We start from the raw sequence: 14134 nt of genomic DNA on the forward strand, positions 1-14134 counted from the left end.
AGGAGTGCAGGACTCACTGCACTTTGAATAAAGCGTGGGCGGTATAATCCCCACCTCAGGATATATAAAATGCCAGGAAAGAATATAATAAAAATGTGTAAAAAATAATAAAATAAAAATATATGAGTGGCACAATAATATAGCCAAACTTAATTTATTATTAAAATACACAATTTAAACCATTAACGCGTTTCACCACTGGGGTTTTATCAAAATGGAATACCATTAAAACCTGGCAAGGATACAATATATATAAGAGCACTGGTACTTTAAAAATGGCGCCAAAAATAGCATCAATTAGCATAAGCCAATCAGAGTTAAGTATAGTATGCACAAATCACAAAACTTGTGGTAACAGATAAAACAAAGATTACAATAAGTAAAATAAAAGTATATCATGTCACAATCATAATATTATGGGTACATAATATTTAATTATATTTCATCATACTATCAGAGAGCACTATTTGTTATTCCTATTTTCCCTTCTTCCTGAGAGTTGGATACCATCACACTCCAGAGGACAAGCATTCGGAATATCCTACAAGCAGGGATCATTCTGCTGAATACCTGTTACCCCTGAGCTGGTCATAGCTCATGTAAATGTGAGTGTAATATATCTTATTATTCTACAACTACTTATTTTATACACTCTGCACGATTGGTCCTCTCTTGTGTTTTCCATATCACGAGACGATTTGAAGTATCACAGACAGAGAAAATACCCTACCAGTGGAACCTGCGAAACAGATATTCTATCCTCTGATGTATATTGGGACTCATTTTATTTATTTATTTAATTTTGGCGCAGCCTTTCTTTCGTTTGTTGCACATTTGATGCTGAATGTCTAAATTATGGTCAAAATCGGTAAAGTGGGAACATTTTAAAAGTCAGTTCCCGGTTCAGTTGTTTATGGCCTAAGTTTTGACTTTCACATTGAAATGTTCTAATGCTCCAGATCAGTGAATTTAATGGACAGTTTCTCTAATTACTCTGTTTGTCTGAAGATCTATACATCCCTTCTTTGACTGGGTTATGGCAAATATTCTGAAAAGCTCTCAATATCTATGCAGGAACATATAACATAGTAACATAATATGTAACATATAAAATAACATAACATATAACATAATATGTAACATATAAAATAACATAACATATAACATAATATGTAACATATAAAATAACATAACATATAACATAATATGTAACATATAAAATAACATAACATATAACATAATATGTAACATATAAAATAACATAACATATAACATAATATGTAACATATAAAATAACATAACATATAACATAATATGTAACATATAAAATAACATAACATATAACATAATATGTAACATATAAAATAACATAACATATAACATAATATGTAACATATAAAATAACATAACATATAACATAATATGTAACATATAAAATAACATAACATATAACATAATATGTAACATATAAAATAACATAACATATAACATAATATGTAACATATAAAATAACATAACATAGTAACATTTAAAACGGCCTGAAGATCTAAAAGATGCTATTAGGATTAATTGAAAGGTTTCATTGTTTCTGTTATTTAAACACATTATAATCACCATAATCACTGCTTGGCTTTTTAACATGCTTTATTCCGCCCTAATTTTGGAAGTTCCTGCATCTAACGGATGCAAAATAATGTAAATAACTGAAAAATCTGAGTTAGATCCGATCCAATCGTTTTCACAGCAGTGAATAAAATGTTTTGTTTTTTATTTTAAAATGATCGTTTTCACATCAGAACATTTTTAGTCACTTTTTAACTTGTATTTTTAACCCTAAACCTGATTGGCCGTCACAGACTGTCATGTCACTGTGTCCCATGACATCCTGATGAAGAAACAGTGGGCGAAATAGCTCGGTTGGGAGAGCGTTAGACTGAAGCTCTAAAGATCCCGGGATTCAGCAGATGTTTCGAACATGTTTGTGTTGAAGGGGTTGTGGCTGCCTCGAGTGGCTGTCTACCAGAAATAACCAGGTTCCTGGTTAAAACGCCCATGCGCTGAAGATCTAAAATAAGCTATAAGGTTTCACTGAAATAACTGAACATTTAGAGTTACTATATTTTTCGTGTATAAGACTATTGTTTTTTTTTTAGTCTAAAATTGGGGGTCGTCTTATACATGGAATGTCACTGCAGGGGTTAAAATAAACACTTGTTGCACAGGGCCTAAATTAAGATGGCGCCTACCACCTTTCAGTGTTCCACGGCCCACACACATACCTGGCCTCCCTCCTGTCAATCCACTTCTGAATGCTGTGGCAAGGAGGAAGAGGTCCCTATATGTGTGGGAGCTGCAGCAGATGTCAGCACTTCCCACCAATGACAAGTCACACCATAAAAGGAGCAGCCATAGGCCAAGTTTTGCTCCACCTCAGGTAGGTCTTACTTTCTGACATATTTATGGGGAGAAAATGGGGATCAGGGAGCAGAGGGAATATTACTGTGATGCCCTCACACCATCTGCTGTATTGTGGGAGCTATAGTCTCCCAGCACGCCCTCACACCACCTGCTGTATTGTGGGAGCTGTAGTCTCCCAGCACGCCCTCACACTACTTGCTGTATTGTGGGAGCTGTAGTCTCCCAGCACGCCCTCACACTACCTGCTGTATTGTGGGAGCTGTAGTCTTCCAGCACGCCCTCACACCGCCTGCTGTATTGTGGGAGCTGTAGTCTTCCAGCACGCCCTCACACTACCTGCTGCATTGTGGGAGTCTCCCAGCACGCCCTCACACCACCTGCTGTATTGTGGGAGCTATAGTCTCCCAGCACGCCCTCACACCACCTGCTGTATTGTGGAAGCTGTAGTCTCCCAGCACACCCTCACACTACCTGCTGTATTGTGGGAGCTGTAGTCTTCCAGCACGCCCTCACACCACCTGCTGCATTGTGGGAGCTGTAGTCTTCCAGCATGCCCTCACACCGCCTGCTGCATTGTGGGAGCTGTAGCCTCCCAGCACGCCCTCACACCACCTGCTGTATTGTAGGAGCTGTAGTCTCCCAGCACGCCCTCACACCACCTGCTGTATTGTGGGAGCTCTAGTCTCCCAGCATGCCCTCACACCGCCTGATGCATTGTGAGAGCTGTAGTCTCCCAGCATGCCCTCACACCACCTGCTGTATTGTGGGAGCTCTAGTCTCCCAGCACGCCCTCACACCGCCTGCCGTTCCAGGCTTCCATGTGAAGGAGCCACCAGCGAAGTTCCGTCCGCACCTCTGTGGATAGCGGTATCCAGTGGTCGTTCGTGTGTCCTGATCTTAGGTAATGGGCTTTTAGCCTTTGCATGCATGGCCCGGTAATGAAGTGGTCCCGGGAAAATCGCTTGGATTGAGGACGAAAGCAGCCCGACTACCCTCGCTAGTAGGCGTAGAGGTATGGTGTCTTTCCTGAGGACCCGTCAGATCTCCTTCCGAATAGCCTCTATCTTTGATGCGGTAAGGCGTAACACACAGGAATTGGAGTCTATTTCGAACTCGAGGAATTGAATCACTCGGGACGGGGTCAAAACCGACTTTTCTCTCTTTACTATGAAACCCAACGATTCCAGAAATTGAATGATAAATGTCATCTGCGACTGAATTCTGGACCTGGAGTCGCACAAAATCAACAAATTGTCCAGGTATATGAGGCAGCGGATACCCCGTTCTCTCAAATGTGTCATGGCCGGTTTCAGAAGCTTTGTAAAGCACCATGGGGCCGAGCTGAGGCCGAACAGCAAACACGTGAACTGGCAAGGACGATCCTGTTAATTTTTACATGCTTAAGTTGCCCCATTTGTTAGGACTAACTAATAAAATAATGCATGAGTAGTTAAACTAGACATAGGTAAGGAGTTGCGGCAGCATACTTCTGCAAGTGGTGAAATAATGGCATTTTAAAAACAACTGTTACTATATAATCAGCTAACGCTCAGAGAGCAGATCGCATGATATAAGGCGTGATGTTAAAGTTCGGCTATAGCGAGACATGCCTGTCAGGCTCCGACCTACAACCTGTGCTCATCCGATTCCTGCTGGTCGCCAGGTGCAGTCCCTGGGAACCCCTGTTTCCTGAGGCATCAAAGGCATGTGCGTGGCTAAGTGCCAGGTATCTAAGTTGCGATGGTGATGCTGTGTTTTGTCAGGTGGTCGGCGCCCTCTAGGTGTGCAGGGTGCCTTTGGTCTGATGTGGGGTTGTTGCTGCTTCCAGTGGGGATGGTTGCTTGTCATGGGGCAGCCTCTGCTTTTTCGTTTGTGCCACCGGTCCCATTTTCAGTGTCTCCTTGGGGAGCCTCTGGCGGCTATCATACTGCGTCTGCCCTTGGAGCCCGCAGTTGCCGGGGGTGTGCGTGCAGGCTTGGTCCGTGTAGTTTTAGCTGTGTTCTGCACCCTCTCCGAAATCCTAGCCCAGAAGGCAGCAAAGATTTCATCCAGCTTAGTCAGCATGTTGTTTGTTAATTCTCCACCTGTCCCCATGCTTGCCGACTGGCGCGTGGCATCCGCCATTTTGGAGTCAGGGACTCCTGATGTATGCAGTCTCTGGGAAGTGAGTGTCCACGGTGAGTATGCTGTTGGTGCCGGTATAGCCCCCACCGGCGGGGGGGAAGGGAGGAAGGCTAGTAGGTGGTTCCCCGCAATTTTCATGTCCGCATTCAGGGCTGGGTGATCGGCCGCCTCACCCTTTCCCTTATCTCCGTTTAGGCCAGTCGTTACTGCGGTAGGCCCCATCTTTGCAGTCCGCGTTCACGGTGGCTCAGCTTTTCAAAAGTGGTCTTGTTTTGTTCTCTCTTGCAGCCCCTACGTGGGTGCTGCGTTTTTAGTCGATTTTGTAGCTGGAGAGCCAGGTTTATTTCGAGGTAAGTAGGATTCCAGGCGGGAGCTCGTGCTGCACGCGTCTGTTCAGCTCCACAGCCAGGCTCCGCCCCCCCCGTTTTATATTTCTATCATTGTAGTGTTCCATAAACACTGATTAGTGAAGTAATTGGAGCGTATACTGTCCCTTTAAATATAACATACAGGGGGGGAAAAAGGATAATATTTACATCCGTGAATTTTTGGTCACTTTTTAACTTGTATTTTTAACCCTAAACCTGATTGGCCTGCACGGACTGTCATGTCACTGCTTTTAATGACATCATGATGAAGAAATAGTGGCTGAAATAGCTCAGTTGGGAGAGAGTAAGATCTAAAGGTCCAGGAAAGACCAGAATTTCAGTTTTGGTCAAGTTGAGTTTAAGGAAGTGGGCAGCCATCCAGTTAGAAACAGCAGAGAGGCGGTCAGAGACACGAGTCAAGAGGGACGGGGAGAGATCAGGAGAGGACAAGATAAATATGTTTCACATCAGAGCATTTTTAGGCACCTTCTTACCATGTGTTTTATAACCCTAAACCTGCAAGGCCAGCACATGTCACTGTTTCCCATGACATTATGAAGTGTGGACAGTGGCTGAAATAGCTCAGTTGGGAGAGCATTAGACTGAAGATCTGAAGGTCCTGGGTTTTCGGCAGAGCTTTTGCCACATTATCACTTTAAAGGCACACTATAGTCACCTGAACAACTTTAGCTTAATGAAGCAGTTTTGGTGTATAGAACATGCCCCTGCAGCCTCACTGCTCAATCCTCTGCCATTTAGGAGTTAAATCCCTTTGTTTATGAACCCTAGTCACACCTCCCTGCATGTGACTTGCACAGCCTTCCATAAACACTTCCTGTAAAGAGAGCCCTATTTAGGCTTTCTTTATTGCAAGTTCTGTTTAATTAAGATTTTCTTATCCCCTGCTATGTTAATAGCTTGCTAGACCCTGCAAGAGCCTCCTGTATGTGATTAAAGTTCAATTTAGAGATTGAGATACAATTATTTAAGGTAAATTACATCTGTTTGAAAGTGAAACCAGTTTTTTCATGCAGGCTCTGTCAATCATAGCCAGGGGAGGTGTGTCCAGGGCTGCATAAACAGAAACAAAGTGATTTAACTCCTAAATGGCAGTGAATTGAGCAGTGAAATTGCAGGGGGTGATCTATACACTAAAACTGCTTTATTTAGCTAACGTAATTTAGGTGACTATAGTGTTCCTTAAAATAAAGAGCCACTTTTCCCAAAACATTTAAATTATGTGCATAAAAAAAGGCTAATTTTCAAGTCAGCGGATTTTTTAAAATATATTTTTTAACCCTAAACCTGGTTGTCCTGCACAGACTGTCATGTCACGTCACTGTTTCTAATGACATCATGCTAAACAAACAGTGGCCGAAATAGCTCAGTTGGGAGAGCGTTAGACTGAAGATCTAAAGGTCCCTGGTTCGATCCCGGGTTTCGGCAGAACTTTTGAACATATTTATCTTAACTATGCCCTGAAGATTTTCTAAAAAGAATGCAAACATTGTCTCTTTAAATAACCGAACATTTAAAGTTATATGCAAAAAAAAAACAGCTAATTTTTATGTCTGTGCATTTTTTACATTTGTTAACTTAGTTTTAAAATCCATAAGAAAAGATTTAAAACGTGAAACAAACACTATTACTCTTGTACAAGTTCTAATATATACACATCTACAAACCACTTCTTATTGATACAATTTCCGAAGTCCAGTGAATGCGTTCTAATTTTATTACATGACAGGAGGCTTCATATTTTGCATGACTTTCTTTACTCATGCTTCCAGCAGCACAAGTCAATCATCAAACTTTAAACCAATCATAACAGTCTGCATAACCATATATAAAGCCTTGTATGTCACATGACTTCCTCTTTCTTTGCTGCTTCCAGCCAAGACACAGGTCAGAGTATTAGCTCTCTACTAATTTCGATTTATGCAATGCTTTTTATCTTGTGGCCCCTTTAATTCATTTGGCCACTATACTGTGTATTTCGCCCCCCTTTTATTCTGCTTTCCCCTTACCCTTTCCCTCTATACCTAATATAAGTTTATATGCATTTTTGTCATTACGCTGTTCTCCCCTATCTGAGTTCAGTTTTCTCTGGTATTTCTGCCTGTTGGTCTCGCGCGGTTCGCGGCATTTTTACCGCGATCGCGCGGGACCGCCAGGTCTCTTATTAGTCCCAGGGTACTGAGGGGTGGGTGGGGGGGCACGAGGGGGTGCCATCCGATACCGTCGGTCCTCGATCGCAGACCGCGATCGCGGATCGCGCTGCAAAATTTGCGCGCAAACGGCGGCCATCTTGGATCTCGCGATATCGTGAGATCCTCGGCGGCCATCTTGGTTTCGCCAGTTCGTGATTCCCACGAACTGGCACACAATTTATTAACGTTTTTTGCCAAGTTCAAGTGTATTTTGTTAAATGGATTAAAACATGATAATGGATTGTATGTGGGCTCATAGAAGTGGTCACAGTGCTGGGCTGGAAAGACTGCACTGTGGATCTATATGCTGACAAACTCTTAGCCAGCAGGATAACTCCCATCAGGCTCAGGCTACAGTACTAAATGAATTGGATGATCACAGGAGTGTCTGATTGACATGTGGAAACACTGATGACATAAATCAATAAATATAAGAAATAATAATAAATAAATAAATACAAGTACGCTTTATTGTATGCGGCACCTCCATAGTACAACTGGGGTGATCCTCGCAACTCACAGTGGCAATACCTTCCACAAAGTTACTTACAAGGGTGAACTCATTACAAGCGTACTGAGGTCTTTGATACCTCACATTACCGGGCTCCGTCCTGACCATTACCGGGCCCCGTCCCGACCATTACCCGGGCTCCGTCCCGACCAATACCGGGCTCCGTCCCAACATTAATGACCGTACACCCCGGTCGCTAAGAGGCTGACCCCCTCTACAAACCACTAGTCACACTCCTAGTGGCAGTTAAGACAGGGTACCTGGGTGAGCCCCAGTTGTACGTGGAAGCCACTGTGTAGCCATATACGCACTGACGTATACTCTGTCTCCCCACAGACGGGAAAGAACAAGCAGACATAATGTCGGACACTACCCCACCATCAGCAGTAGACTTCCAGGCAATGATCAATGCCGCAGTGTCAGCATCGGTGGAAAAGGCGCTGGCCAAGATGATAACACAGTCACCGCCGGAGTCGGCGGACACCAGACCTCCATCAAAAAGGGAGGATAAAGATCCGACACAACGTAAGCCGGAGGCAGTGGCGTCCAAACGCCACTGGAAGGGCTCCAGTATGAATCTCCCAAGGTACGAGGGAGGAATTCTACATAAGCGGAGCCGCCAGTCAAGACACCTGGATCGCTCCCCTACACAAGACCCCTCATCAGGTGATGAGGGACCATCATCACCTCCGTTGTTGGAAATAATGGACGAATGGAGGGCAGAGAACTCACCCTCGGATGAGGAGGAGGATTGGCAGGACATACCGCAGGAAAGCGGAGAGTTCAGCCAGAGTCAAGAATGGGCAAGCCACTCCGGCAACATGGGTTCCCACAAACCAAACATAGACGAAGACGGGGTGTTCCTGGACGAGACGGGCAACCCCATGTTCGACCCTCGCCAGATACGACACCCCAGATCGTCCGAATGGAACCTGCCGGACCATCTGACCCAATTTATAAATGTCTGGCTACGGAAGCCGATGGACAAGGAAGTCCGGGCTAAACTTAAAGCAGAATGCCCGCGCCCCGTACTGCCTGACAAAATTGCCATCACACCGGAGTTTGACACCACAGTAGGGGTGTTTATGTCCCGGTCGGGCAGAGACCCACGGAATGGAGTTGAAAAAAGCATGAAGTCGGTCCAAGACAAAATGCTAGACATGATAGGCCCGCTGGCGAAGATCCTATACTTCGCTGACCTGGCACTTACTCAGGGGACACCCCTCGAAGCGCACGATATCAGAGAATGGGCGCAGCGAGCGATCTGTCTCCTGGGAAATTCAAACGCCGCCATGTGCGCAGAAAGACGTAAGGCGGCTCTATTGAAGATAGACACCAAACTCTTGGATCTGGGAAAGAAGGAGCTAGGTCCTCGGGCAGACGGACTACTCTTTGGAGAACCTTTCCTGGCGGAACTAAAGAAGCACGTCGGTCTATTTACTACATTAAATAAGGCCCAATCCTCCATCAGACAGGTCTTTCGGACCCCTCCAACAAATCGGAGTGTTTTTGGCAGGGCTGGTCGGCAGAGGGGTCGGGCCACCAGCCGCTTCTGGCCATCAGGCCCCAGCCGTCCATACGCAGCTCAACAGTTCTTCCCATCGACAAGAGCCACATTCACACGGGGATCCTTCCGTACCAGAGGCACTCGGAGCAGAGGACGGGGACGATTCAACTCAGGTGAGCATGAACTGTCTTCCGTTATGTCATTCTGGTTTAACTGCTGGCAGGCTGTCCCTTTTTCCACAGGAATGGGAACACATCTCCACAGACGCATGGATCCTTCAGACCGTACGAGGATATGTGATAGAATTCACCCAGACACCATACCAGACCAGACGACCACGACCCATACGGGCGTCCGAGAATCAGATACGCATCATAGACACGGAGATAAGAGCCCTGTTCGCGAAAGGAGCGGTGGAATTCGCCGCAGACGACCAAGGTTACTTCAGCAACATGTTCATAGTCAGGAAAAAGATGGGAGACTATCGTCCAGTTATCAACCTACGAGAACTCAATGGATTTGTGGCTTATCGCCATTTCAAAATGGAGGGTATTCACCTCCTGAGGGACCTATTGAACGAACACGACTGGTTCACACGTCTAGACTTAAAAGACGCATACCTGTCGGTCCCCATGGCAAGAGAGAGTCGTCCCTTCCTCCGGTTCATCTGGAAGGGCCGCCCGTGTAAATTCACATGTCTCCCATTCGGACTCAGCTCGGCTCCATGGTGTTTTACAAAACTCCTCAAACCAGTCATGGCACATCTGAGAGGAAGGGGCATACGTTGCCTCATCTACCTGGACGATCTGTTGATCTTCTGCGAATCAAAATCCAGAATTCAATCTCAGACGAGATTTACCATGCATTTTCTGGAATCGCTAGGATTTGTAGTGAACAGAGAAAAATCAGCATTGACACCATCACAGATAGTCCAGTTCCTCGGGTTCGAGATAGACTCCAAATCGGGAGTTCTACGCCTCCCCGCATCCAAGATAGCGGCCATTCGCAAGGAAATTCGACGCATACTCAGGAGGGACACCATACCTCTCAGACTACTAGCGAGGATAGTAGGCCTACTATCTTCGTCAATAAAGGTGATCTTCCCGGGCCCGCTCCATTATCGGGCCATGCAGAGACTGAAGGCTCACTACCTACGAGCAGGACTCACATACGATCACTGGATTCCCGTCTCCACAGAAGCTCGGACGGAACTTCGATGGTGGCTACTCCACATGGAAGCCTGGAACGGCAAAGCCATCTTCGGGAAGAACCCGGACTTTGTATTGGAGTCGGACGCGAGCCTTTGGGGCTGGGGAGCCCACTGCGCCCACACATCCACAGGAGGTCCATGGTCCCAAGAGGAACAGGATCTCCACATCAACTGTCTGGAACTGATCGCGGGATCATTTGCGATTCGCAGTCTGGCCAAGGAGATGACGAACTGCTGCATCTTACTGCGTATGGACAACATTTCAGCGGTCCAATACATAAATCGCCTGGGGGGAGCACGGTCAAAAAACCTGACAGAGGCGACGAAAGAGATATACCAATTTTGTATTCCCCGCAACATTTCAATCAAGGCGGAATACCTACCGGGAATCAACAATATCACGGCAGATTGGTTCTCTCGACACTGGAGAGACGGGAGCGACTGGCGACTGGACACGTCGATATTTTCAGCAGTGAAAGACATCAGGGGACCACTGGTCGTGGACCTGTTCGCGTCCCGGACGAATACACAGCTACCGAGATATTACAGCTGGCTGCCGGACCCTCAATGCGAAGCGGTAGATGCTTTCCTACAACAGTGGCCCCCCAAGGGAGCGTACGCATTCCCACCATTTGCGATGATAGCGAGAGTGATCCATCGCATCAGAGTGACCAAGATCTCGATGATACTCATCACACCATTGTGGAGGAGTCAGGCGTGGTTTCCGGAATTATTAGCCCTAACGCAGGACCATCCCCTGCTTCTACCATCGTTCCCCTTTCTATTGACAGACCCGCAAGGGGAACCACATCCACTAATGCTACAAGAGAATCTGGAACTGGTAGCCTGGAGTCTTTCAGGGGAACCTGGTCCGTCGAAGGTCTATCGCAACCAGCTAAAGACCTTTTATGGGACTCCTGGGCACCAGGTACACGACGCAGTTACATATCAGCATGGAATACATGGACCCGCTGGTGTGTGGGAAGAGACTGTGATCCCTTTACAGCATCTATTCCCACAGTGGTGAATTATTTGTCAAACCTCTTCACGGAGGGAAAATCCTATCGTTCCATTAATGTGGCACGATCAGCAATTTCAGCGGCACACGTGCCAATACAGGGTTCCCCGGTGGGTCAGGATCCTTTGGTATGTCGCCTTCTGCGAGGCATCAAACTGTCCAGACCACCGGAACCTAAGTATAATCATATGTGGACGTAGAGGTGGTCCTCAGTTTACTTAGGAATTGGCCAGACAACGCAGACTTATCCCTACGTCAGCTGTCGGCCAAACTCACTTTACTGCTATGTTTGGTCTCTTTTCGACGAGTTTCGGATGTACGAGCGTTCGACGTGGACGGTTTCTCTATAGCACCAGAAGGGGTTACCTTCACGGTGTCTAGAAGAACTAAAACGAATTCGACATCTATATTTTACCCCTTTTTTCCTACGGTTCCCCGTTTATGTGTAGTTTCCACACTTACTCGTTACGTGGAGGTTACAGCAAACCTTCGTGCTTTTAATAGAGGTCAACTGTTGGTGTCATACACCAAACCTTATAAACCAGTTACCACCACTACACTGGCGCAATGGGTACGTTGGATCCTATCCTTAGCAGGTGTAGAAACGTGTTTCGGAGCTCACTCGGTCAGGGGCGCAGCCGCATCTCGAGCGTTCTCGGCGGGAGCATCCCTAGCGGATATATTACGTTCCGCGGACTGGACACTGGAAGATACTTTCCGGTTATTTTATTTTCGTCAAACCACACACGCATCTTTCTCACTATTACCTCAGCTTTAAAAATGCAAAATATGAAGCCTCCTGTCATGTAATAAAATTGTAGATTATGCTAACGTAGTGTACTTATAATCTTAATTTTAATAATGACAGGAGGCGAGTATTTTCCCACCCTCCACTCCCGCTTATACGGGTTGTCTTCTGTCAACGTTTTATAGATCAGCTATAACTATTATAGTTTTATCAGGAGAATAGGGATAAAAGTTTTGAGGTAATAGCTGAATTTTGTCTGATATTATAGTTAATGGTTAATAGATGAGGATAGACTGTATTATGGTATTCAATATAGTATATCAGATAGATTAACATTTATGATACTATGTATGGATAGACACGGTAACGATGATATCATGTGGACATAAGTCTACTTCCATCCTCTTACACTCGTTTCTGTTTTTTGCAGCATGATGACAGTTATGGGTTCCGGATAAGACACATCGGCTGTGGAAGTTCTCGAATCAAGTTCCAATACCGTTATGAGTTATCAGTTTGAAACTACCATGGAACAAGTTTGGACTGTTTTATGTTTACGAACTTTTTTGTTATTTCGGGAGAATACATGGACTAATCTCTCACCAAAGAAAGAGGAAGTCATGTGACATACAAGGCTATTTATATGGTTATGCAGACTGTTATGATTGGTTTAAAATTTGATGATTGACTTGTGCTGCTGGAAGCATGAGTAAAGAAAGTCATGCAAAATACTCGCCTCCTGTCATTATTAAAATTAAGATTATAAGTACACTACGTTAGCATAATCTACAATTGTCTGCAATATTGTAAACTATTTTAAAAAATAATAAATGCATGAAAAAATATGGGTTGTTTTCCCATCAGAGCATTTTTAGGCACCTTCTTACCATGTGTTTTATAACCCTAAACCTGCAAGGCCAGCACATGTCACTGTTTCCCATGACATTATGAAGCATGGACAGTGGCTGAAATAGCACAGTTGGGAGAGCATTAGACTGAAGATCTGAAGGTCCTGGGATTTCAGCACAACTTTTGCACACATTTATCCCACTTTTCCCAAAACATTTAAATTATGTGCATAAAAAAGGCTAATTTTCAAGTCAGCGCATTTTTTAACATATATTTTTTAACCCTAAACCTGGTTAGCCTGCACAGACTGTCATGTCACTGTTTTTAATGACATCATGTTAAAGAAACAGTGGCCGAAATAGCTCAGTTGGGAGAGCGTTAGACTGAAGATCTAAAGGTCCCTGGTTCGATCCCGGGTTTCGGCAGAAGTTTTGAACATATTTATCTTAACTATGCCCTGAAGGTTTTCTAAAAAGAATGCAAACAGTGTCTCTTTAAATAACTGAACATTTAAAGTTACACACAAAAAAAAAAACTGTAAATTTTTATGTCTGTGCATTTTTTACATTTGTTAAATCAGTTTTAAAATCCATAAGAAAAGATTTAAAACATGAAACAAACACTAATATTGCGCTTGTACAAGTTCTATTATAGAGAGCAAAAAACTGGTCGCAAGAGTATTCTGAGAACGGACAGCAACTGAAATATCCTGCCCTTCGGTGGGTCCCCGCTCAGATCTCAAGCTGGTTTTAGCTCATCTTGTGCCATTACAGTGCAGAGAGAACTTGCTGGCATTTCGGATCTGGACTCCCCGTATGGGTGGGACCAGTCTGATATGCTTCAGATATGTTCTCTCTGCACGAGAGACACAGCAACCCCAGACGATCTTTTCAGCCTTGTTAGGCATCATCAGTGAGGCATAAGTTTAAAGGGTAATCCAGACGTGGACCCCTTGCTCATGGTGCCTAGAGAGATACCAGCTATGTCTCACTGGCTGAAACGATCGTCTGGGGTTGCTGTGTCTCTCGTGCAGAGAGAACTTGCTGGCATTTCAGATCTGGACTGCCCGTATGGGTGGGACCAGTCTGATATGCTTCAGATATGTTCTCTCTGTAATGGCACAAGATGAGCTAAAACCAGCTTGAGTTCTGAGCGGGGACCCACCGAAGGG

General features: G+C 44.9%; 2 non-coding genes across 2 annotated transcripts; both read left to right on the forward strand.

Moving 5' to 3' along the window:
• Window positions 1–6283: 6283 nt before the first annotated feature.
• On the forward strand, window positions 6284–6356 carry TRNAF-GAA (transfer RNA phenylalanine (anticodon GAA)). The gene has a single exon. It is a non-coding gene; the product is annotated as a tRNA-Phe (tRNA).
• A 6959-nt stretch (window positions 6357–13315) lies between these two features.
• On the forward strand, window positions 13316–13388 carry TRNAF-GAA (transfer RNA phenylalanine (anticodon GAA)). The gene has a single exon. It is a non-coding gene; the product is annotated as a tRNA-Phe (tRNA).
• Window positions 13389–14134: the final 746 nt, after the last annotated feature.

Source organism: Pelobates fuscus, chromosome 11 (genome assembly GCF_036172605.1).
Source record: "Pelobates fuscus isolate aPelFus1 chromosome 11, aPelFus1.pri, whole genome shotgun sequence".
NCBI lineage: Eukaryota > Metazoa > Chordata > Amphibia > Anura > Pelobatidae > Pelobates > Pelobates fuscus.